Consider the following 23,560-nt stretch of genomic DNA (forward strand, 5'->3'; position numbering starts at 1 on the left):
CTTCAGGTTCTGGGTTTCAAGAAGCCCATTCCCTAAGGTCAGGGATGCAGTTCCATGGGGCAGGGAGTGCGGGTGCAGGGCAAACCCAAAGGCCAGATGAATGTCCACACTCAGGGTAAGTCCAGGAGGGCTGGGAACAGGGTGGGTGGGAGTTGTGCCAGCAGAGCCCTGCAAGGGGAATGCTATCGGGGTCCGTACCCCTCTGCCATGCCAAGGAGAAGGGGGTGTCGTGACACCCCGTGTGGCTCCAGTGCAGCCAGCCAGGCTGTCCTGGTGCCCGGGCCCCCCTTCTCTGCCGCCAGAGCACACGTTGCAAACATCTGCCCAGCAGCTGCTGGGGGTTGCTCCCCTGGAGTTTCCTGCTGCTGACAGGAACCAGTTCGCCTTTTTATTACCCTCAGCGCACATCTGGGAACACTCTCAGATCGGTCTGGTTGAGCCAGTGGGCTGAAGAGCTGACTCCCAGCCAAACTAACGGGCGGGGGGTGGGGGGGAGTGGGGGGGCAGTGGTGGCGACAGCCTGGGTCTGGGAAGCGCTCCCTCCTCCGCCCCACCCTCTAAGCTGCCCCATGTGACCGCAGCTCCTGGATGGCGTCCACAGAGGCGGTTGTGTAACCAGCCTTGTCCAGGAGGGTGGGGAGGGCCTGAGCTCAGGGCGGGTCCCACCAGCCAGCCTGGCCCGCCAAGTCCAGAGAGGGGCCTGGGGTGGCTTTGGGATAGAAGTGGTGCCTGGGGCTTCTCTGATTATGGGCTGAGTATGTTAATTCTCCCCCTCTCCTTTCGTTTCTTCTTTCTCTCTTTTTCCTCTCTTAATCTTTTTCTTTCTTTCCCTTCCTCCCTCCCTTCCTTCCTTCCTTCCTTCTTTCCTTCCTTTTCCTCTCTCCACTCCTTCCTCCCCACAACTATTTCATATTCTCACTTAAAGAGCACAGCCTTAAGATCCACCTTGGAAACTGGGCAGGAGGCAAGAGCCTGAACAAATAACATTATTTTATACAAACTTAGTCCTTCTGTTTAAAGTTAATGGGCAGAGGAGTTGGGAGAGCTGGCTGTGCCCTTACCTGTCCCCCTCCACCGTGTGTTTCATCCCCTTCCCTGTTGGCCTTTAAAAAGAGAGAGATTGATCCCTCCGCCTCCAGGTACAGGCCCAGAACTTTCCTGCTGCTCAGATATCATAGATGCTGGCTTCCAAGAGGCACACAGGTGCAGAATGTTAGGGGTAAAACAAAATTAGTTAAAATCAAGTAATTATAATTAGAATGGGTCTATAAATAAACCAGACACCAGAACCCATGAAGGTCAATCTGCTTCAGAGGGGGTGCCCCTTCAAATTGGGCTGGGTAGGAAGAGAGGATCCAATCTGGTGAGGAGTGAGAAGAATGCTCCAGGCCTTGGGAGCAGCACGTGCAAAGGCCCTGAGGTAGGGACAGGTTGGTTCCTAGGATTTGAAAGGATCTCAAGAAGAAGAGAAGGACAAGAGGAGGTTGGGACGACAGGACCTGAAAATGGGGGTCCTGTGAGCCAGGCAAGGACTTTGGGCTTTGTTCTAAGAGCAGTGAGGAAGCTGCTCCATGGGCTTAAGCAGGGATCACAGTCTGGCTCACGTTTCAGGAGGATCACTCACTGGGTAGGAGAACAGGAGGAGAGGTCAAGAGCGAGGGGACAGGGAGGAGTCACTTATAAGCATTTAAACAGAGGTGATGGAGGTATGGACAGGTGGAGGCTCCGGAGGTGGAAAAGAATAGGCTAAACCTGGAGAAATCAAGAACCAGTTAGCAAGTGGAACAATTAAACAAGCATTTATAATACAGACTAAAAAACATTAACTATATTGTCATCTTGAAGAGTCATTAATGGGAGGCACCCAACCCAGTCTTGGAACAATCAGGAGGGATTCCTAGAGGAGGAAACAGTTAAGCTGAAAATGGAAAGGTAAGAGTTAGCAGGAAGAAAGCTGGGGAAGCAGGAAAATAGTGTTCTAGGCAGTGGGGACAGCCTATGCAGAGGGCTGGAGACAAGCTGAAGTATGCATATTTGAGGACAGAAGGTCATGCTCCCAGGTGCAGAGGTGAGGAGGGGAGGCTGTGGAGCCAGGCAGGGTTGGGTTGTTGATCGGCCTGAGATCACAGGGGGTGGAGGACTTTGGTCTGAGGGCCCCTGAGGCCACCGGAGAGTTTAAGCCTCAGTGTCATTGTCAGATTTGTGGTTTTGAGAGATTTCTGTGGCTGCTGGTGGCATTGGCGTGGGAGAGACATGACTAGAAAGGTCAGTTCTAATGCAACAGCTTCTCCCTGAGCTCCTCCAAGAAGAACCAGCCACCAAGCATCCTCGCTTGGAAGGCGGCAGGCAGTGCCACACAGCCCGGGGTTCCGGCATTAGAAAGCTCTGCGTCAGGTCCCAGCTCTGCTCCTGTCTGGCTATGGGAGAGACAGCTCAGGCTGAGAGGTGAGATTAGGCTTCGAGGAGCATATTTCCATCTTGGAGGTGTGGAGCTCTGATTGCTGAATTTCTCCTCCTGCCTCTGGTGCTTTATGGTGGCCTGGGGCTGGCCTACCTGTGTCCTACTCACCTGGCCTCACCTCTGACCTCTGGAAGGGGTGTCCCTGAGATCTGCGTGTTGGTACCTTTTTCTGTTTTGGGTATACTAGGAACAAGGATTTTGGGGTTTTTTTTAGCTATTGTATGACTAATGTGGCTTTAAAACAACTTTAAAATATTTAAAACAATTTAATTCCTTCCCTGTGAGCAGCTTTTGGAGGTGGGTCGATGACGTGGCCTCACGGTCATAAAAAGCAGTGTCTGGAGGCCTGGCTGGGTGGCTCAGCTGGCTGGAGCACTGTCCTGTAGACCGAAAGGTGGTGGGTTTGATCCCTGGTCGGGGCGTGTACAGGAGACAAGCCATCGATGCTTCTCTCTCACATCGATGTCATTCTCTCTCTCTCTCCCCCTTCTTCTCTCTCTAGAATCAGTTAACACATCCCCGGGTGAGGACTAAAAAAAGCCATGGCTGGAGAAGTGAGCGAAAGGGCAGGAGAAACACAGATCGCAGGAATTTGGCCTGCCGGTGGTTATGGGGCTCATTGTTGGCACCCCATAACTGTAATGTCAGCATTAATGAGCCCATTGAACTTGGCATCAGCCGGTCATCCGCTGCGGGCCTCTTCCAGGGACAGCAAGTTGGACACTGGTGTACATCATTTCTTTCCATGCTTAACACCGTCACCCTCCCCAAACCCAGGTTTGTTTGAACCAGGATTCGAATAAGGTCCACACACTGAACGGTTAATTAACATGTAAGTTTAATATATAGTCTTTTTCATATATAGGTTTCTCTTCCATTCCTTTCTGTCTGTCTCCCAGTCTCTCTCTGCCTTTCTCCGCCGCCCCCACGCCCCGTCTCTCGCCCTACCTGTCTCTGTCTCCCTCTCCCCCCGATCTGTCTCTGCCTCTGTCTGTCTCTCTGTCTCTCTCTCTGCTTCATAACTATGTACTTACTGAAGAAGCAGGGTAGTTTGTCTTGGGAGATTCCCACAGTCCTGGGACTCTATTTTAACATGGTCCCTAAGTAATTATGTGTATAACTTAAACATATATATAAAGACCACTGTACTATGTCAAGGCTATGGACGTTTGGGGATGGATGCTTCTCCGTGGTGGGGCCGGTGTGCGCACTGGAGGATGCTGAGCAGTGCCCCTGACCTCCACTCACTGGACGCCAGGACCACCCTGGGGGGGAGCGACTCTGGGAGGGCTGATATGCAGTCAGTCATTTGTTGAGGGTGCCCTGGAATCAGCACTGAGGGGTGAGGAGCAGGCTGGACAGGGGGCATCGAGCTGCCATGTGTCCTTGCCCAGGCCCCAGGAGCTATGGAGCTGGGGTGGCCCTGAGTTGTCCCATCTCAGCTGAACAGAGATGGCAGGGCCTTCATGCACCAGCGTGGGTCACTGAGCACAGGCCACCTGGGGAGGGCCCGACCTTGGCTGAGGCTGACCCTGCGGGTGACAACTGAGCCATTTGCCGGCAGCACCATCAGTGGTTGAGACAACACATCCCCATTTAAGGGGTCGGTGGCCCTACAGTGTCACCAGAATGAAAGACCATGTATGGGAATGACGGGGGGCGGGGTCTAAAGCTCCGGGCAGGCTACAGGGGCTGCGAGTTCTGCCTGGGGGAAGCAGTGGGGAAGAGGAGGCCCAGGTTTCCGTTTCTGAGCACCTACTGTGCGGCAGACTTGGACAGAGGCATCGTGTGTCTGCAAAGGTGGCATGGCACAGTGGCTGAGTGCGTGGCTGGGGGAGCTGTGCAGGTAACGAGGGACATCGTCTGTAGAAAACTTAATGAAGCCAGGTACAAGTCGGTCACCTTTCTAATTGGTAATAGTGTCACTGAGGTATAATTCCCATGCCTCACGATGCACCCTGTAAAGTGTGCTGTTCGGTGCTTTGTGGCATAATCACGGATTGTGCGGCCATCACCACTAGCCAACACTTCCACCCAGCAGAAGGGAAATGCCACCCTTCCCGCGAGCACTCCCGTTTTGCCCTACGCAACCGCTAATCTACTGTTTGTCTCCAGGAACTCCCTGTTCCGGGTCTTTCAAACAGAGAGATTCGTGCAGTGGGTGGTCTTACTGGCTTCTTTCACTCAGCGTGATGTTGTCAAGGTTCATCCACGTTGTGCTTCACTCCTTTTAATGGCTGAATAATATCCCAGTGCATGCAGAGACCATATTGGCTGATCCATTCATCCATCGGTGGACATTTGAGTGGTTTCCACTTACGGCTCTTACATATTATAATGATGCTGCCATGAACATTTGTGTACTCGATTCTGTGGGGACGTATGTTTTCCGTTCTCAGGCAGACACCTAGGAGCAGAATTGCTGGGTCACAGGGTAACGCTGTGTTTACCTTTCCAGGAGCTGGCAAACTCTTCTCCAAGGCAGCTGCCCCGCTTTCCGTTCCTGTCAGCAGCGGACGGCAGTTCGGCTTTCTCTGCATCCCCATCAACACTCGTTACCGTCTGTCTTTTCCACGCCAGCCATCCTAGCAGGTGTGAGGGGCTCTCTCCGTGTGATTTTAATTTACCTTCTTCCCCTAGTGACTGATGATGTTGAGCATCTTTTCATGTGTTTTTTGGCCATTTGTATGTTGCCTTTGGGGGAATGTCCTCTGCCCATTTTAAAGTTTGATTGTCTTTTTATTGTTGAGTTGTAAATGTCCTTCATAGTTCTGAATACAGGTCCCTCATTGGCTATATGACTCGCACGGATTTCGCGCCCATTCTGTGAGTTGTCTTTTCACTGTATTGTAGTCTCCTTTGGGATGCAAAAGGTTTTAATTTTGATGAAGTCTGCTTTCCCTATTTTTTCTGTCATTACCATTTGGCTGTCATTTCTAAAAACCATTGCCTGATTCGAGGTTGTGAAGATTCTGCCCTATGTTTTCTTCTAGGAGTTTTATAGTTTTAGTTCTTATATGGAGCTCTTGATCCATTTTAAGTTTAAGTGTGTGGCACGAGGTGAGGGTCCAGCCTCATTCTCTGGCATGTGGGTGTGTGGCTGTCCCCACCTCGTTTATTGAAAAGACCATCTCTCCCAACGGAATGACCTTGGCACCTCATTGACATTCACCAGCTGTGTGGCTTTGAGCAGGTTACTGGGCGTCTCTGTGCTTCACCATCTCAGGTGTAAAATGTGGGCGAAATGTCTACCTCCGGGGCTGTGGCGAGGATGAAATAAGCAAATACTGGTGAAGGACTTTACTGCCTGTAGCAAGTGCTCAGTAAATATTAGCTACTGTTACAAGTCTAATATTATTTCTTTTAGGCCTCACAGCAGCCCCAGAGGACAGGCGTTCTCTGCTCCTAGGGGGAGAGCCAATCGGAGAAAGCTCAGGAGGAGCGAGACCCTGCGGGGTGGGCAGTGTGCAGAGACCACCGGGTTTGGAGCCCCGCCATGTGACCTGTCATAGAATGGGATTCCCAGGCCTCCGTCGCAGGACGGCTCTGAGGACTGCACGAGGTCATCCGCGTGGCCGTGACTGCGCTAGTCCCTAGGGCTGCTGTAGCAGACTGCCACACGCTCCGTGGCTTCAGACCACACAGACGCATTATCCTGCAGTTCCCGAAGTCAGAGCCCTAAAATGAAGATGTCGGCGGGACTGCATTCTTCCTGGAGACTCTGGAGGAGACTGTTTCTCTGCCTTTTGACTTTCTAAGGGCCGCCCCCATTCCTTGGCTGCCAGCTTCCTCCACCTGCAAAGGCAACAGTGTAGCATCTTCCCATCTCTCTCTCTCTCTGACACCTGCTTCTGTCCTCACATCCCCTTCTCCGACTCCCCTGCCTCCCTCTTATAAGGATCTTAGTGACCACAGCAGGTGCCCCGAATAATCCAGCATAGTCTCCTGTCTCAAGAACCTGACTTTGATCACGTCTGCAGAGTCTCTTTGCCGTGTGGGCCACATACTCATGGGTTTCGGGGATTTGGTCATGAAGATGTTGGAGCCACTGCTTCAACTGACCGCAGTGACCACAGCACAGTGACCTGCCAGGCACCGTGCTCTGCATACCAGGCCACACGACTACTCTCAGGGACATAGTGTTCCCGTTTCATCAATGGGGCACCAGAGGTTCCCCAGGCATGACGGCAGGGGCAGGGCCTGGACTGAGGCAGGTCTGGCTGGCTTGGCCACACCCTGCCCGTCTCCCCTGGGGCAGCAGCGGGACAGCAGCCGGGACTCAGGAGGAGTCACTCTCCACTGGAGTGGAGGAACTGCCAGATCCATCACGACGCGCAGGAAATAAGCCGGACTGACCGGCAGAGCAGAGACAGAGACAGGAGGGTGGTCTCCCAGGACGATGGCCGAGGCAAAGGCCTCAGTCCGGACGGGAACATCTGGGGTCAGCGAGGGGCCTCGAGGGGAGAAGGTTTGAGTGCCGGTGTCTGGCTTGGCCCCGTAGGCAGTGGGCGGCCACAGAACGGGTGTGAGTGGAGGAGAAATGTGAGGAAGAGGTATGTTGGGAAGGCTCCCCTCACACGCCTAAATGCCCATGGCCCTCACCAAGGCAGCCTTTCTCTCCCCCTGCTCAGGGCTCAGAGCATTCCTGGGAGCTACCTGGCCCTGGCCCTTCGGAAAGCACCAGGGCCACCAGGAACTCTTTCCTGTGCCTGGGGACCCCTTGGCGGCTGGAAGTAATGCATTGTAATGTTGGCCTCCAGGATTTCCTGCAGCGACCCAGGGGCCGGACAGGTCTTTGTGAAAACCCTCCCCAGAGAGCCCTGTGCTGCCGGCCAGGGTCAGGCCCTGGGAGGCAGCAGGAGGGGGATTCATTCAAAGCGAATGGGGAGAGGATTTTGCAGGAAGTGGATGTTCTCTGCTTATTGGGCCAGAGGCCTCTGGAGCCCTGTGTGTTAGCCCCCGGCTCTGGGTGTGGGGCACCTCCCCGCACCCTCTGCAGCAAGTGGGTGCTGACCTGGGCTCTGACCTGGAAGTAGGCCCCAGTTTCCTGACCCCAGCTGGCCGTTGGCTCCTCTGCTCTTTGCAACCAGTAAAGATGATATCTGGGCTGTTGGGGGTCTCAGTGGGGTCCATGTCCCCTTCTCCTCAGAGGACCCCGTTGCCCCCTGCCCCCTATGCCCACCTGCCAGGGGCTGGGGACACAGTCCCGGCCCTGAGGATGTGGGCAGGGGGTGAACTGTGAAAGGTGACCATGACTGTCCTGCCTCGGCCCTCCACCAGGCCTTGTCACTCCAGGCTGCAAACTAGCGTCTGGCTGAGGCAGAGACACACACTGACCCAAACAGAATTTTATATAAAAACAGTGTCCGCCCCAGGCCTGGCAGACAGGGGCCTTGGGAAGTGAACGGCAGAGGATGGGGAGGAGAGTCGGGGAGGGAGGGTATCCTGCTGCCCTTACCTCATGAGCTGCCACCTCCCAAAGGCTCTGCGAGTCAAGGTCACAGTACCCCAGGGGTGCAACCTGCCCTGCCTCTGCCTCCAACACCCAGCCGAGGCCACATAGCGTTTCCTGTCACCGAACTTTCAAGGCTGGTTTGTGTTCTCTGTGGCCTGGACTCAGGGATCCCAGTTATTGTGATGAGAAACTCAGTGAAGGGTTGGGGGGGTGGCCAGGCCTGGGGCGGGTATCAGGGACCTGATTTCTGCCCCAGAACAATTGCAGGAAAGTGCTCTGAGCCCCCCAAGCCTGGTCCCTCTGTGTCACCACCTGGAACGCCCTGTCTCTGTTCTGTCCATCCACACCCCCTGGCCTGGGAACCTTGGATGTGAGCTGCTAGTCAGTCCTCTTTTCTTTTTTTTTTTTCTTCTCAGTGTCTTTATTCGTTTTTCAGCACAGTTAACACCTTCTACGTTGACAAGGGTTTTTTATTTGTCTTACGGTTTGTCATTTCTGAGTCTCATGACATCGGCCACTAGAATACACAAAATTAGGCTCTTCACTGTACAGAGAGGAAAAATAATAAACTCCATTAAAAGTTCACTTTGACCAAAGAGACAACCTCCAATGGAAAAACCACACACAGGAGGAACCCAATATACATATATATATATATAATGTATAGATATTTATAGATATCTCATCTGAAAGAACACAGCAAAAAGAAAAAAAATTCCAACTTGCAGCGTTATCTACAGTAAGAGGGATTAGGTCTACCAGCTTCGCAAACAGTCACATCCAATATTCAAAGGAAGCATGTGAGCGAACAGAACTGGGGACAGACTAACACCCCACCAGGCTCTAGAGCAGTCTAGCAATGGCTTAAGATTATAGGAGGGAGGCTGGTATATGTGCAGAGGGAACGTGGATACGGTGTCTTCCCAGCCTCAGAGCACCCTCCCCCCACATACACACACCTCAGCCCCCCCAATTTTCATAGCTTCCTCCCCTCTCTTTTGATTTGTTTTGGGGTTTATGGCCGTGGATTGAGGCTCTGAGACCAATGGCTTCTGGTTTCTGGGCTGGGAGAGTCTACCTGGTGAGGTGGTGGATGGGGAACACGTGGCACCATCCTGGGCGTCAGGGGGCAGGAGGGGGCTGGGGCATGTGGGAGCCTTCCCCTCCCACCCTGCTAGTCCTCTTTTCATTACTGCGGAGCCATGGACAGACTGGGATGTTTCCATCCACCTACAAAATGCCTCTGAGTTCTGCTTGGATTCCTGCAGACCTCAGCAAACTGTGGGGGAAACCAACCAGATGGAACGAGTTGGAAGTCTGGCTGTGTGACCTTGAGCAAGGGGCATGCCCCTCTGAGCTTCATGGCCTTGCCTGGAAAGTGTCCCCCTCGCCCCCAGAGGTGATGCTGGACAACTGTGGGTCTCCCCTCACCCTCAGCCCAGCTGCAGGGAGGATAGGGCACCCGTGGGCTGTGCTTTCCATTGCCGGGGAAATCAACCACCTCCCTGCCCATGACCATCAGACAGTCTGGAAAACGAGAGCTGCTGCGAACCCAGCCTGTACCGTGTGCAGCCCGGGGCCGCGCTGCGCCGCCGCACCACCGCACCACCTCTTGTTTGGCCCTCACTGTCCCGGGAGGCAGGTACTGTTATTGCCAGTCACAGATGAAACACAGCCTCTAGGAGGGGTCGAGCTCACCTGATGTCACCCAGCTGGTCAGGTGGGACTGGGCTGGAAGCAGAGACATCTGTCTTCACCTTCTTTAAGGGCTCTGTGGATCCCCCTCCTCAGTGTAGACACAGTGCTGACCTCAAGAAAATTCTAGAAAAAAAGCTAAGCAATAAATGAAGTGATTTTCAGTTGTGGACGTGCTATGTGGGGGACCTCCTATGGGCAATCAGGGAGTACCTCTCAGAAGAGGTGGCATTCTCATCCACAAGATGCTGAGCCCTGAGAGCAAGACAGAGCTTTGTATTGAGAGGGGCAAACACTCCGGGAGCTGCTGGGACAATTGCTCTGCTGAGAGGCTGGAGTGGCCTGCCCCGCTGGAGGGCAGTGAATGTGGAAGGGGAGGGCAGACCCTCAGGCAGGAAAGCCAAGTGTGTTCTGACGGAGCCCACCCCATGCGGGGTGCTCTGGGAGAGACAAAGACGCTAAATCAGGCTTCCTGCCTGTGAGGAAATTCCAATTAGATGTGAGGTGAGATGTGGAGGCCTGATAAGGTGACTAACAATGGGAGGCAGGGGAAGAAAGTGAGCAGGGCGGCCAGGCCTGTGAGGGCGCGGGATGGGCGCCCAGAGGTGGGCGAGGCCCTGCACGGGCTGGGGACAGCCAAGACTTCCTTCAGGCCTCTGGTCTGGACCAGGTGGGGGTGAGGAAGGGGGGAAGGTGTGGCCAGGACCCTGACAAGAGGGGATATCCAGGCTGTTTTATGAGTTTCCTATGGCTGCTGAAACAAATGACCACAAGTGTGGTGGCTTAAAACATCACAGATTTACTCCACAGCTCAGAAATCGGACACAGGTCTCACTGGGCCGAAATCAGGGCGTTAGCAGGCCTGCGTTCCATGTGGAGGCTCTCGGGGAGAATCCGTGTCCTGGCTTTTGCCAGCTTTTAGAGGCGGCTCACATTCTTTGGCTTGCGGCCCCTTCTTCCTTCTTCAAAGCCAGCAGCGTGAGCAACTTCGCATCTCTCTCTCTGATCCTGACCCTCCGGCCTCCTTCTTCTCGGGACCTTGTGATTGATTACATCGGAGTCACCCAAATAATCCAAGACAATCTTCCCATTTCAAAACCCTTCACTTAATCTATCTACAAAGTCCCCTTTGCCATCTAAGGTCACATACTCACACGGACATGGACACTGTTGGGGGACATTATTCAGCTAGCCACAGACTGATGTTAAGGTTGGTTTTGGGGCTGGGAATCCAGGACCCCAAGGTCAGGGTGGGTGACGAGAGAAGCTGCTGCTTCCAGAGACTGGAGGGGGATGAGGAGCCTCAAAGAACCCCTATAGGCTGTGACCGTTACACACAGCTAACACAGACATGTGGGGCGTGATGCGGACATGGAAGCCCCAGATGGAATGAGACACCCTGGCTTGGTCTCTCACCAGCTGTGTTACCTGGGACAGGTCACTCTACCTCTCTGAGCCTTACTCTCTGCAGGCGAAGCCTGGGGGCCCGCCTTGCACGGGCTTGGAAGCATCAATTGGATCACATTATAAGCTGCATGCCGCAGTGGCCAGGGCGTGGTCATGCTCACCCTGCCCAGAGAACTCACTGTAGCATACAGTAGATACCTAGTGGGTGGGTGTCAAATGAATGAGCAAGTGGGGTGGGGGAACCAGCAGGAGGACCCGGGTCCTGTGCAGGAGAAGGGCCTCTGTCCAGGTTCAGAGCTACCAGCTGGGGTTGGGGTAGGGGGCACAGGCCTGGAGCTCAGCCGAGGCCCCTGCTCTCCCAGAGGTGCCCCTTTCACTGTGAAGTTCCTTTAATCTGATGAATGTTGGGAGCTGGCTGAGCACCAGCCTGAGGCTGCTCTGGGGAGGGGCAGCCGCAGAGCCCACAGGCCAGGCTGTGACCACTGGATGAATAGGGGCCTCCTGCCCAGAGGCTGCTGTTCAGGGGACAGCCCTGAGCTGTGGATTGGCTGGCGTTCCTGGCATGTGGCCACAGGTCCAGGGCCACAAAGTCCCTGAACCACCAGGAGCCATGTGACTAAGCTAAGAGACAGTGGATGCAGAAAGACATAATGAGCAAAGAGGGGTCTACCTTTCTGCTTGGGACCCCCACAGCCCCCTGCAGAGCAGCCCCCATTGGCAGACTCTAGCCACCCGGGTAGCCACAGGCCTGATTCTTGCCGCATGCGACCTGTGCCTGGACAAGCCACGACTCGCCCCTAAGGGATGTTTTACTGAGTACCTGCCACACACCAGGCCTATGCTAAGGCTGGAGAGAGCCGATGTCGCCGGGGGGTGAAGAACACATGCCAAGAGCTAGGGTACTGGAGTGTCGTCCTGCCTCTGGCACGTGCTAGCTGTGTGACCCTTAACCGCTCTGTGCCTCGGTTTCCCCATCTTTCGAGTGAGGATAGAATAGTGCTGTGTGTGCACCGAGGCCCTCCTAACAGAGTGACCAAGGGCGTGCCCCGCCAGTGGAGGCCATGGTGTGTGCCGGTCTCTCCTTCTCCCCACTCGCTGGCTTGGCACAGTTCAATCTGACCCACACTTGTTAAGTCAGGGTGCCTAGGACCAGAGCTGGGGGTGAGGCCGATGGGGAAGACGTGGCCCTGGTTGGAGAGAAGGGATGGCCACACAGGGAACAATTGAATCAAGAGTGGATTGAGATTTACTTCCCCAAATGGTGGTCTTAGACCACTCCTCTTTTCCTGTGAGTCAGGAAGCCGATCCTTAAGATGGGCTTCTCAGACCAACCCTGGGCCCCCGGGCCTCCCCACAAGGCCTCCGTGCTTGTCTGGGTGTGGGCGCCGATGCAGGAGGCTAAGCCGGGAGGCCGAGTCGGCCTGGTGTCTGGGGAGACCTCGGGAAGGGGGTGTGTGTGGAGCTGAGCTGCATAAGATGATCCGACTCTGCAGAAGCAGACAGCAGGAGGCTGACATTGTGGGGATGGGGACAGCTGTTTGCAGAGCTGCGCCAGGAACAGCCAGATGGGGCTGTGCGCGTTGGCTGGGTGGACCCGGGACACCACGGCCTGGGCCAGACCAAATGGACGAACTGCCTCTGTCCTCAATATTTGTAATGCTTCGAATGACCAGCTGGCCCTATTCTAAACACTTTCCACACATCCACTCATTTACTGTGCCAATAACCGGGCGCAGAGGCATGACTGTGGCTCCGTTTTACAGATGGAGGAAGGGAGGTGCGGCAAGGTGGAGTGAAGTGACCTGCCCGATGTCACTCAGTTTCTACATGGTTGAGCCAGGGTTTAATCCCAGGTGTCCTGGTTACATAGCCTTTGCTTTTGGTCAGTCTTCAAACTGCCTGTCTGGGGACACTAGGGAGCCACATATGGTTGAGGGCAGGGGAGTGATATGAGCAAAATGGACTTCTGGAGGGCTGGGGGTGGCAGCCGCATGTTGATGGGTTGGTTGGGGAAACACATGTTTGTGTGTGGGGTGAGGTGGGAGATGGGGGTGGGAAGGGCAGAGGGAGAGGTTTCTGGGGAGACTGTCCCCCAGCCAGGCAGGAAGTGGTGTGATGGCCAATGGGAGGGGTCAGCAAGGCTGAGACACAGCCAAGGAGCGAGGTCTCAGGAAAATTCCAAGAAGGAGGACAAGGTGTGCCCACAGCCACTGAGGCCTGGGCTCCAGGGCCCCAGGGCTGAGGCTATGGGAGAGGTGACAGCCTGGGGACAGAGGCCTGTCTAGAGCTGTGTGCAGGGTTTCCCTGACTTGTTTTTGCTATATTTTTCTTACCTCCTCTTTTCCTGTGAGTCAAAGCAGACGCACGCGGAGTCCCTGGGAACTCCCTGCTGACCGGGCTTCCATGCGGGCCGGGCCAGGCTGGGAGGAAGGGGACCCCCTGTCGGGCCACATCCTGTTCCCCGCTGGGAGCCTAGGCTCGCAGCACAGGCTCAGGGGGAACATCCCTGGCCTCCCCTCCCCTCAGATCCATTAAAATCCAGCTGGAGCTGGGAGAGAACCTCACTCTGCAAAGGTCAGAGGCACACCTGCCCGTGATGGGTATCCGAGGGGAGCTGGCCTGCTCACCTAGCTCTGTGGGCGCAGGCGACGGCCAGCCTGGGCTGGTGGCTGACCTGGGCGGGTTTCTTAACCTCTCCTGGTTTCCTTCTTCGTAAACACGAGGAGATTAATTATAATAAATGTTCAAAGACTCCCATCTGATGGGATTGTTTTGAAGATTTCTTGAAGACAATGAATAAGAAGCTCAGAGCAGCGCTACAAGCAGACTCACTCCCCGGCAGGGTTTTGTGTGAGACTGGGGAGATCCTAATCACAAAGCCAGCTGTTCGTGGTTCCTACTATGTGCCAGCACTTACTATGTGCCAGGCAGTGTTCCAGGCATGGGGGAAAGAGCCATGCCTGGGAATAAGCAGGCAAAACCCATAAACATCTCCGACATTTGTTCTGGGGACTGGGAGCCCCACCCTGTGCTAAGCGCTCCACCATATCTGTTACATTTAACCTTCACGGAAGCCCTGCGAAGGGGGTGCGCTTATAACTGGATTACCTTCCCCCTTTTTAATGTGCAGGCAAAATTCACACCACAGAAAAGTCACCATTTTAACCACTTTAGAGTGTACAATTCAGCGGCATTTATGACACTCAAAGGTTGTGCAACCACCACCTAAGTCTGATTCCAGACCACTTCATCACCCCGGAAGGAGACCTTACACCCACTGGCGGCCACTCCTGATGCCCCCCCAGCCCTGGCAACCCATTGGTCTCCTTTCTGTCTCTATGGATGTGCCTGTCCTGGACATTTTATGTAACAGAATTCTGCACTGTGTGGCCTCTTGGGTCTGGTCTCTCTTACTTAGCTTGGTGTTTTCATGGTTCATCCGTGTTGTAAAATGCGTTAGGACCTTACTCCTTTTTTAAAAAATTGAATTTATTGGGGTGGCATTGGTTAATGAAATTATATCGGTTTCAGGTGTATAATGCTATAACACATCACCTGTACATTGTATTGTGTGTTCACCACCCCAAGTCAAGTCTCCTTCCACCACCATTTATGCCCCCTACTCCCTCTTCTCCCTCCCCCACCCCCTTTCCCTCTGATAACCACCATACTGCTGTCTGTGTCTATGAGTTGTTTTTTCCTTTAGTCCCTTCACCTTTTTCATCCAGCCTCCCAACCCCCCTCCCCTTTTACAGCTGTCAGTCTGTCCTCTGTCTCTGTAAGTCTGTTTCATTTTTGTCCATCAGTTTATTTTGTTCATTAGATCCCACATATAAGTGAGATCATATGGTATTAGTCTGACTGGCCTATTTCACTCAGCATACATAATATTCTCCAGGTCCATCATGTGGTCACAAAGGGTAAAATTTCCTACTTTTTTCCAGCCGAGTAGTATTCCATCGTGGAAATGTACCACAGCTTTTTTATCCACTCGTCTGCTGATGGGCACTTGGGCTGCTCCCAAATCTTGGCTCTTGTAAATAACACTGCAGCGAACAGAGGGGTGCATGTATTCTTCCAAATTACAGTTTCCAGTTCTTCAGATACACTCCCAGAAGCGGGATCGCTGGGTCAAAAGGCAGATCCATTTTTAATTTTTGAGGAATCTGCATACTGCTTTCCACAGTGGCCACACCAGTCTGCGTCCCCACCAGCAGTGCACGAGGGCCCCCTCTTCTCCGCATCCTCGCCAGCACATCGTCCTCACTCCTCTTTATGGCCAAACACTACTCCCTGGTGCAGACAGACCCCCCTCTGTTTATCTATTCTGTTGACGGACACCTGGCTTATTTCCACTTTCTTGTCCCCATTTTAAAGATAAACCAGCTATGGCTCCAGGTCAACACTTGCCTTTGACCCAGCAATTCCACATTTAGCACTTACCCGTGGGAAATGGGAACACACGTCCGCACCGACAGCTGCACACGGTGTCCACAGCAGCTTTATTCTTAATGACCCCCACTCGGGAAACAGTCCAGATGGCCATGGACAGGGGACCGATAAATACACTGCGTGCCATCACAGAACAGAATGCAACTCATCAATAAAAAAGAAGGGATGACCGATTCACCTAATAACTTGGAAGAGTCTCAGAAACTGTGCGCTGAGTGGAAGAAGTCAGACGCAGAGCGGCGCCGCGTGGCTGTGTGTGTGCGAGGTTGTAGGGAAGGCCAGAGCCACAGTGATTGAGAGCAGATCAGTGGTCTTCGGGGGCTCGCAGGGGGGGCTGGCTGGGGAGGGGCATGAGGGAAGAAGTTTGGGGTGATGAAAATGTAGATTATTTTGATGGGGGGTCACTATGTGAGTGCGTACATGTGTAAAATTTACTTAAAATGGACACATTTTGTCATATAAACTATGTCTCCATAAAGTCGTTCAGGAAAAGAAGCTGCGCCCTGACCGGTGAGGCTCAGCTGGCTGGAGCATCACCTGTACACCAATAGGTTCCACGTCTGATTCTCGGTCAGGGCATGTGCCTAGGTTGTGAGTCTGGTCCCTGGTCAGGGCACGTACAAGAGGCAAGAGACAAATGTTTCTCTCCCTCCCTCTCTCCCTCCGTTCGCTTCTCTCTAAAATCAATAAGCAGGCCCTCAGGTGAAGATTTTTAAAAAGGGAAAGAAACTGTGTGTCCCGGCCTCACACCCCCGCAGTCCTCTTCCACGCCCACCACCTGGCTCCCGTTCTCTCAACCACAAAGCCGAGGCCCCCTCATTCTGCCTGGTCCCTGAGTTGGCAGCAGCTTTGAGCCCCTAGTGCTCGGTGCACAGGAGACTGTGGGCAGAGTGGTGGCTTGTCACTGCCCCCGCGGGGACTGGAAGCCAGGTAGGTCTCCACCCGGACCCTCTTTGCCCTGGTGACCTAGACACGTCTGCGCAGCTGGGCAAGGTCAGCTTGGCGGCACCTTTTGAGTTCATCATTTTCTCCTGCAGTCTCTCAGCCGCTCTTTGATTTGGCTCCCGTCTCTGTCTACCTCATAGATGAGGACACTGAGGCTCAGAGAGGTGAGGTCCCCTCACCCGGTCTCACAGCTGGCAGATGGAAGACCCAGGACTCAAGCACAGGCTGCAGATGGCCGGTCCCAGAGCATTGTCCACCACCCAGACTTCCTCTTTGCACAAAGCGTTGGTCCTGAGTGAATGGAGTCAAAACCTAAGACACTGATGTTGGAACGTGTGACACCTGGTGTTTGGGTGCCTGGGAAGACCGGAGGCCCTGAGGGCAGCTGGCTGGCAAGGGCCTGCAATGGCCTGGGGGGTCTCTGTAGGGGAGATGCTGGGTGTCACATGCACTGTGTGTTTCCAGGTTACGTGAGGTCTTGCGTCTGTCTTCTGATATCTCTGTGTCTGTCTGTCTGCATCTGTCTCTCTCTGGTGTCTCTGCCTCTCTCTGGTGTTTGTATCTGTCTCTTTTGTATCTGTGTCTCTGTGTCTCTTTCTTTGCCTCTGTATCTGTGTTTGTCTCTATTGCAGTCCGGTGTCTCTGTGTCTGCACAGTCAGAATCATCACATCCCCTCTCTGCCTCTGGCTCTTGTGGAAAGAAAACCCTTGTCAGGGCGGGGGCTTGAGGGAGGGGGGCAGGCCCGCCCTGACCTGGCGCGGCTTCTTCCCAGGCCAGCACTGGCGCCTCTGGGCCGGCGGGAAGAGGCATTCAGCCCAGGGAGGCTGGGGCCTGGCCGGCAGGCCTTTCCTGGGACGGGACTGCCTGCTCCCGTCCCCGACAGCTGGCTGGCTTTCTTCTTTGACACCTTTGGGATGGACTCTCCATGGGTTTCTGGGGCCCTCAGCCTGGGGGAAGGCCCCTGCCTCCTGCCCCCCAGGCAACCACCCTGTGCCCTGGGGTTCTGTGGGAGGCAGGGAGGTGGAGGGTTGGCTGCCCCACTCTAGTGCTACCTCTGTCCTTCCAGGACTCTCCCCGCCACCAGAGCCCCCCCAGCACTGTCCTCCCCCTGCCACTTACCCCCTCCATCTGCACTTCTTGGCTCGTGTTTGAATGAGCTGCCCCTGAGGCCCTAACAGCTTTGAAGGTGGAGGCCATGGGCCGTGCCCCCTAGATCAGAGCCCCCAGGACAGCACTAGCCTGAGCTGGAATCCAGAACCACCAGCCTGCCTGGATGAGCCTGCTCTAAGAGCCTGTCAAATAGACAGGCAGCCCAAGGCCAATTATGGCCTTGGAGTCCACCAGCCCAGGTTCCCAGCCCCACTCCCTTATGTCCGTTAGGGCATGTCTCTAGGTTCAAGGTCATCACCTCCAGATGGAGGTGAGAGTCCTGAACCTACGGGGTAGCCAGGAAAGCTGAGACCACAGACGGGGCCCAGGGCCCCACAGACATGTTCACTAATCATCAGCTCATCATGACCCACCAGGCACCTTGATGGCAGAGGCGGTACTCTGCCCCGAGCCACTGCCCCTCATGTGAAGATAGGCCTGTGCTCAAGGCCTTGCAGCGGTGCTTCCCCAGGTGTTCCCCCAGCAGGCACTTGTGAACGCCACCACGTGTGGCCAAGCCGCCGTGCATCCCAGGCTCCTGAGATTCCGTCGAGGGCAGGTAGTTCCCGAGCCAGAGCTGCACGGAGACGACTCTGCACTTGTTCGCTTCGGCCAGTGTGGGGAAGATGCTTGGCCTGGCAGAAGGAAAGGGGGCAGGCAGGGCTGGCTGCCTGCCTAGAGGAGGGGGCCTGTTTGGGGTAGAACACACTTGGCCCCCTCCCCACCTCTGATGTGTCAGAAGCTGTATGTGTGTCCCTGGCCCAGCCTGCAGGCTGGCACTGGATGCTGCACACCAGGGTCCCAGCAACTGGGAGGGTGACAGCTGGGCCCTGTCCTGGGGATAGGTTCTGACATGTTCCCTTCCAGGCTGGAGGCAGAATCAGCACGGAGGAAGGAGAGGGCCCTGGAAGGGCTGGGGGTGGGGTATGGGGGCAGCTGGGGTTCTGACTGTCCTGAGTCCAAGTCCGGGCTTGTCCTGGGTGTGCTGGCAAACGACTGGACATGTCCCTTCCCTCATCTGCAAAGGGCTGAGGGTATTAACCGCACCAGGTTGTTTCGAGAATGGAAGTACGAGATGCCGAATGAAGTTGAATGAAGGCTTTTCCCCACAGCATGTGATGCAGTAACCTTTCACACACCAGCTCTAAGAGGTCGGTGCTGTAGTTATGGTTATTTCCATTCCACGAATGAGGACGTCGAGTCACAGAGAGCTTCAGATGTTCTAGCTGGCATCAGCAGCAGGGCTGGGATGCTCCTGCATTAAGTTTTGGCACCTACACAGCTGGTCTCCTAGCGGGGTTTACAGGCTCCCCAAGGCTGTATTTCTGCAGCTGGCAGGGAGCCCACTGGATAAACTGATAGGGAATCAATGAGCGAATCAACAAATTTTAAGCTGTGTGACCCCAGACAAGCCTCTTCACTTCTCTGGGCCTGCATTTCAGTGTCTGTCAGGTAAAGAGTGGGCACAGCCAACTCTGAAAAGCTTTTAGGCCAGACTCCAGGAACCCAGTGAAAAGAAATGCAGGTCAGGGCCCGAGCACAGGGACTTTCCAAATTCCCTGGTCATTTTTAGCTTTGCTCCCAGGCGACAAGTGACCCTTGCTCTGTCCTCAGCCCGGCCAGCTCTCGGCGAGTTCTTTTTCTGGCTGTATGAACTCAAGCCGCGTGCACAGCCGAAGTTAAACTCAAGAGGGCTGTACACGTGGCTGGGGCGGGAAGCCGGAGCAGATGGCGGGCCACCTGTTGAAGGGTGGCTGTGAATCAGCAGCTCCCACCCAGCCGCCCCTCTGCCACCCATTCCCCTCCCCCCTCCCTGCTTCTGAGTTTGTCTTTCCCAGCTCCACGCTGGGCCCCCACGGCATCCACGGTGGGGGCTCCAGGCCTGGGACTCCCACAGAGAGAGGAACCAGCTGAGACGGGCAGGGAGACAAGCATTTCCTTTGGAGCCTCATTCCTGAAGCCTGGGGAAAGGCCAGACCCTGAGCAGATAGAAGATCTGCCAAAGGGTCTGGGGTGAAGGGAAGTGCTATCCGGCTGCTACTGGACATGTGCGCAGGACTTCAGGGTCTCAGCTTTTGCCACTGCCCGTTGCTGCCAGGTCAACCCTTAACTGCAAACTCAGGAGCCCTGGGTCTCTGGGGCAGCCCAGAGGCGGCTGGTCACGTCCCGCTGGCCCCAAAGCCATGACTAGGAATGGGATCTTCAAACCAAAGTCATTCGTCTTGGTTAACACAAGGGAACTGCAGCTCAGTTCAGAAACGCCCTTCCCTGCCTGCTCGCTCCTCACAGCCTGACCTTCCTGCATATTTTAGGGACACAGTACAACGTTCCCGTGTGAGCGCTGTCATTGCCTGTCCCTCTGCTTTTCATCAGCAGAGTAGTGGTATCTTTTCTCTTAATTCAACTTGCCTGTCTTCCTTCCCTGCCTTCCTTCTTTTTTGTCCCTAGGAGTACATGCTTTCTTCCTACTGCCCGCTTACTTGTCCATCCATTCTTCCTCTTTCCTTCCTTCTACCCATCCATCCATCTGCTCACCCGCATACCCACCTATCCCTTCATTCTGGCACCCTGTAGGTGCTCAATAAATTGCAGTTGAGTGGATGTATGATGAGTTTCTCTAAGCAATTTATCTAGTGACCTTATGAAAAAGGGAAAAGAAAGATTCACCTGGAATAAGTGGTTTCTGGCTGAATGAGTTCCTCACACCTCCCCTCACCCATCCATGCATTTATCCACCGGTTCATTATTCAGCAAACAGCTGAGTGCCTCCCGACTGCCAGCCATTATACTAGGTTGTGGTACTGGAGATACAGAGAGCAGAAACAGATGTCTGGCCCTTATCCTCATGGAACTTGTGAATTTGGGAGGAGACAGATGTTAATCGAATAACCACACTCATGAATCCATAATTGCAAACAGCAATAAGTGCCCAGAAGGAAAAGAAATCACCTAGTATATCCCAGAGGTTCCTGAGCCAGGCTGGGGGGCCAGGAAGGCGCCTGTGAGGTCTGACCCTCATGCAGGAGCCAAAGGATGAGCCAAATGACGTCAGGGAAAAGATAGCTGTGTCAGGTGGCTCAGAAGGGGGAATTAAAGAAAAGGAATTGGTTATAAAAGTGATAATGTAGTTGCAAGAACAAATAGAGATTAGGAAGTGCAGGAAGCTGCCCTCACCCTGGGCTGGAGAGACAAAGAAGAGACAGAGTTACTGGAGCTGCTGGGGCCACAGAGAAAATATGGCCATTTCTAGAGACACTGCCTAAAGGTGGCAAGAGGGAGGGTGGTGAGAATAGAGAAGGGGAAAGGTGGGGAGGGGGAGAGGGGAAGTGGAGGAGAGGGAGACATGCAGAGAGGAAGAAATACCCTGGTTCCTCCCCTCTCCTGCCCTTTGGTCTCCATTGGCTGAACCTAGTGGGAAGCCAGAAGGCAAGAGGACCTGGGAAATGCCATTTGCAGGGTCTGCCTACAAAGCAGAAGGGTGAGGAGTGGCTATGCCTGGCACAGGCAGGAATTACATAGGCATGGGGAGGGAATCAAGTTCCAGGCCATAAAAATGGCACGTGCAAAGGTCCTGTGGTGCTGAGAGCGTGGTGTCCCTTGGGAAGGTGCAATGGGCTCAGAGGTCCTGAGGTCTCCTGGAGACATGGGCAGGGGCCAGCAAACAGGGAGTTTGTTCTCTGACCTGAGAGGTATGGAAACTGAGAAGGATTTTAAGCAGTAAGGAAGCCATAGCCAGATTTGCACTTTTGAAAAGACCACACTGTCTCCTGGGTAGGGAGCAGATGTGAGGTACCCCCAGAGGGGAAGCAGCCATAGCTGCCCTGCCAAACCCATCCCCCAGTTCCTGGTTTCCAGCCCAGGCTAGGGGCCCTCGAGGTCCTCCCCACCCTCTGGCCTCGCGCATCCATAGCAGGAAGAGACCTCCAGCTTTTTATAATGAGGTGTCTGCTTCCTAATCTCCTGCTTCCCTCCTTTGCGATCTTTGTTCCCAGAGGAGGCCCCGTGCTCAGCCCACCTCATCCAGCCCCTTGACCTTAACTAAGCCCCCCAGCTGCCCACAGCCTAGGCTGGGGTGCCAGCCACTGTGGCACCTGTTCATGGCTGTTTTTCACTTCTCCAGTGGCTCAGCTTTCAGGTCTGATAAATATTAATGGCCGAGCAGGGTCGCGGGTGGCCCCACTGGGAGATAGTCTTTCTGGAAGGCGTGTCCGGGTGCCCAGCCAGAGTCGTGACGGGACACCAGGCCTGACTCCCAGCCAGCCTCCTTGCCTGCCCCCACCCATCCTACCTGACTTGGGGGTGAGAGCATCAGACTTGCTCTGGTTCTCTCTTAAAACTAGAGCTACCATCACGTGAGCTAAGCTTTGGGCCCCAAGGAAGAGATGGACTCAGGAAGAAGTAAGTTCTTGAATGACTGGGTGAGGGCGCCTTGGCCTTAAAACCATGAACCCCACCTTCCAAAGGGGTGGAAGAGCTTCAGACTGAGAGTTCTCCTCAAGACTGAGTGTGACCTTGGAGGAGTCAGGGCTGCCCCGGGCCTTGGGCCTTCCACCTGTTAAATAGACGGGTGGCCTAGAGAAGATCCAAAGTCTCAACTGTCTCCCAGAATATATGCTTTGGAAGCCATGCACTTCCTGGGGGCGGGCGCCATTTTGGGGAGCAGCGGGGGTGAAATGGACCACCGTGCAGCGTCTGTTCTGTTCACAGCCTGCCGCGTTCTGGCATTGGACCTCCCCATTGCAGTGTGGGGAGGGAGGCACAGTTTTCTCCACACTCACAGGAACTAAGGAAATATGGCTCAGAAGTTCAGCCTCTTGCCAAGGGTCACACAGAGAAGAAGGGGCAGGGCTGAGATTTCTAACAAAATCTGGAGGCAATGGGGTGCAGTACTTAAAAGTGGGGGCTCTGGGCTCAAATTCCACTTCTGCGATTGAGGCTGTGTGATCTTGGGCAAGTAGCTTAGCCTCTCTGGACTTCAGTCTCCTCATCTATAAAGTGGAAAAAGAATATTCATACCCTTACCTCATCTGGTCACTGGAAGGATTAAATGGACAACAGATGGAGATTTCAAACAGAGCTTAGCTCACTAAGGGTCTGGGATCTCCTCACGCTAAGACACATCCCCACTGTGCCATCCTGCTGGCCATGTTCATAGGCCCCGTACAGTACCCAACCCAGTCCCTGAGATGGGCAGGCACACAAGAAACATGCTTTGAACCCAGGAGCGAGTGGAGTCAGGCCCCAAAGTGGGAACCAGGGACTGTAAGTCACTGTTCCTGGTGAGCGCTGCCCTCTCGACAGCTGGGCAGATTGGAATTTTAAAATGTGTTTCCCCTTTTAGAGTGAGCCATGCCTAAGTATTTCTGGCCCATGAAAGGAACATAGTTTCAGAGCCAGGGCAGAGAAACCACGCGTGCGCGCACAACCCAAGGAAAACACCAGCCACCAAGCCCTTTCCCTTCGCAGCCCACGTGGGCTTCCTGGAGGCTGCTCGGACAGGCAGGGTGGTTGCCCTGCAGGCAGACGGTCCATGGGCTCTGGCTGGTGGGTGGGCCACTGAAAGAAGGGGTCGGGAAGTAGGGAACCCTGGGAATCCCACAAGCTACCGCGAATGTGGTGTGAAACATCTTAGTACGCACTGAGCTTGGACATGCGCCTACCCCATGGCCAACGATTCCACTCCTAGGTATCTACCCAACACAGATGCCTCCTCGTGTATTTCTAAGAAAAAACATGGATGAGAGTGTTCAGAGAAACAGTATTCATATGTTAGCCTAAAATGAGAACTACCCCAAACCCACAAACAGTGGAATGGATGAATAAGTTGTGGTATATTCATCAATGGAATACTATACGGCAATAAAAAAGCATTGAGTACTCCTATATAAAAACACAGGGAAGAATTTCACAGACATAATACAGAGCTGAAAGCCAGACTCAAAGAATGCATGCATTCTATTTACATAAAGTACAAAGACTGTCTGTCCTGGCACAC

The 23,560-nt window shown here is 54.2% G+C and overlaps 1 long non-coding RNA gene across 2 annotated transcripts; it reads left to right on the top strand.

The window, feature by feature from the left end:
- Positions 1 to 2,176: 2,176 nt before the first annotated feature.
- LOC123479338 (uncharacterized) lies at positions 2,177 to 8,468 on the top strand. Of its 2 annotated transcripts, none has more exons than XR_006654928.3 (3): positions 2,177 to 2,445; positions 2,964 to 3,293; positions 5,829 to 8,468. It is a non-coding gene; the product is annotated as an uncharacterized lncRNA (long non-coding RNA). The 2 variants fall into 2 exon arrangements; XR_006654927.3 differs by lacking the exon at positions 5,829 to 8,468 and adding an exon at positions 4,920 to 5,262 and having other exon boundaries at positions 2,178 to 2,445.
- Positions 8,469 to 23,560: the final 15,092 nt, after the last annotated feature.

This window comes from Desmodus rotundus, chromosome 12 (assembly GCF_022682495.2).
Source record: "Desmodus rotundus isolate HL8 chromosome 12, HLdesRot8A.1, whole genome shotgun sequence".
Taxonomy (NCBI): Eukaryota; Metazoa; Chordata; class Mammalia; order Chiroptera; family Phyllostomidae; genus Desmodus; species Desmodus rotundus.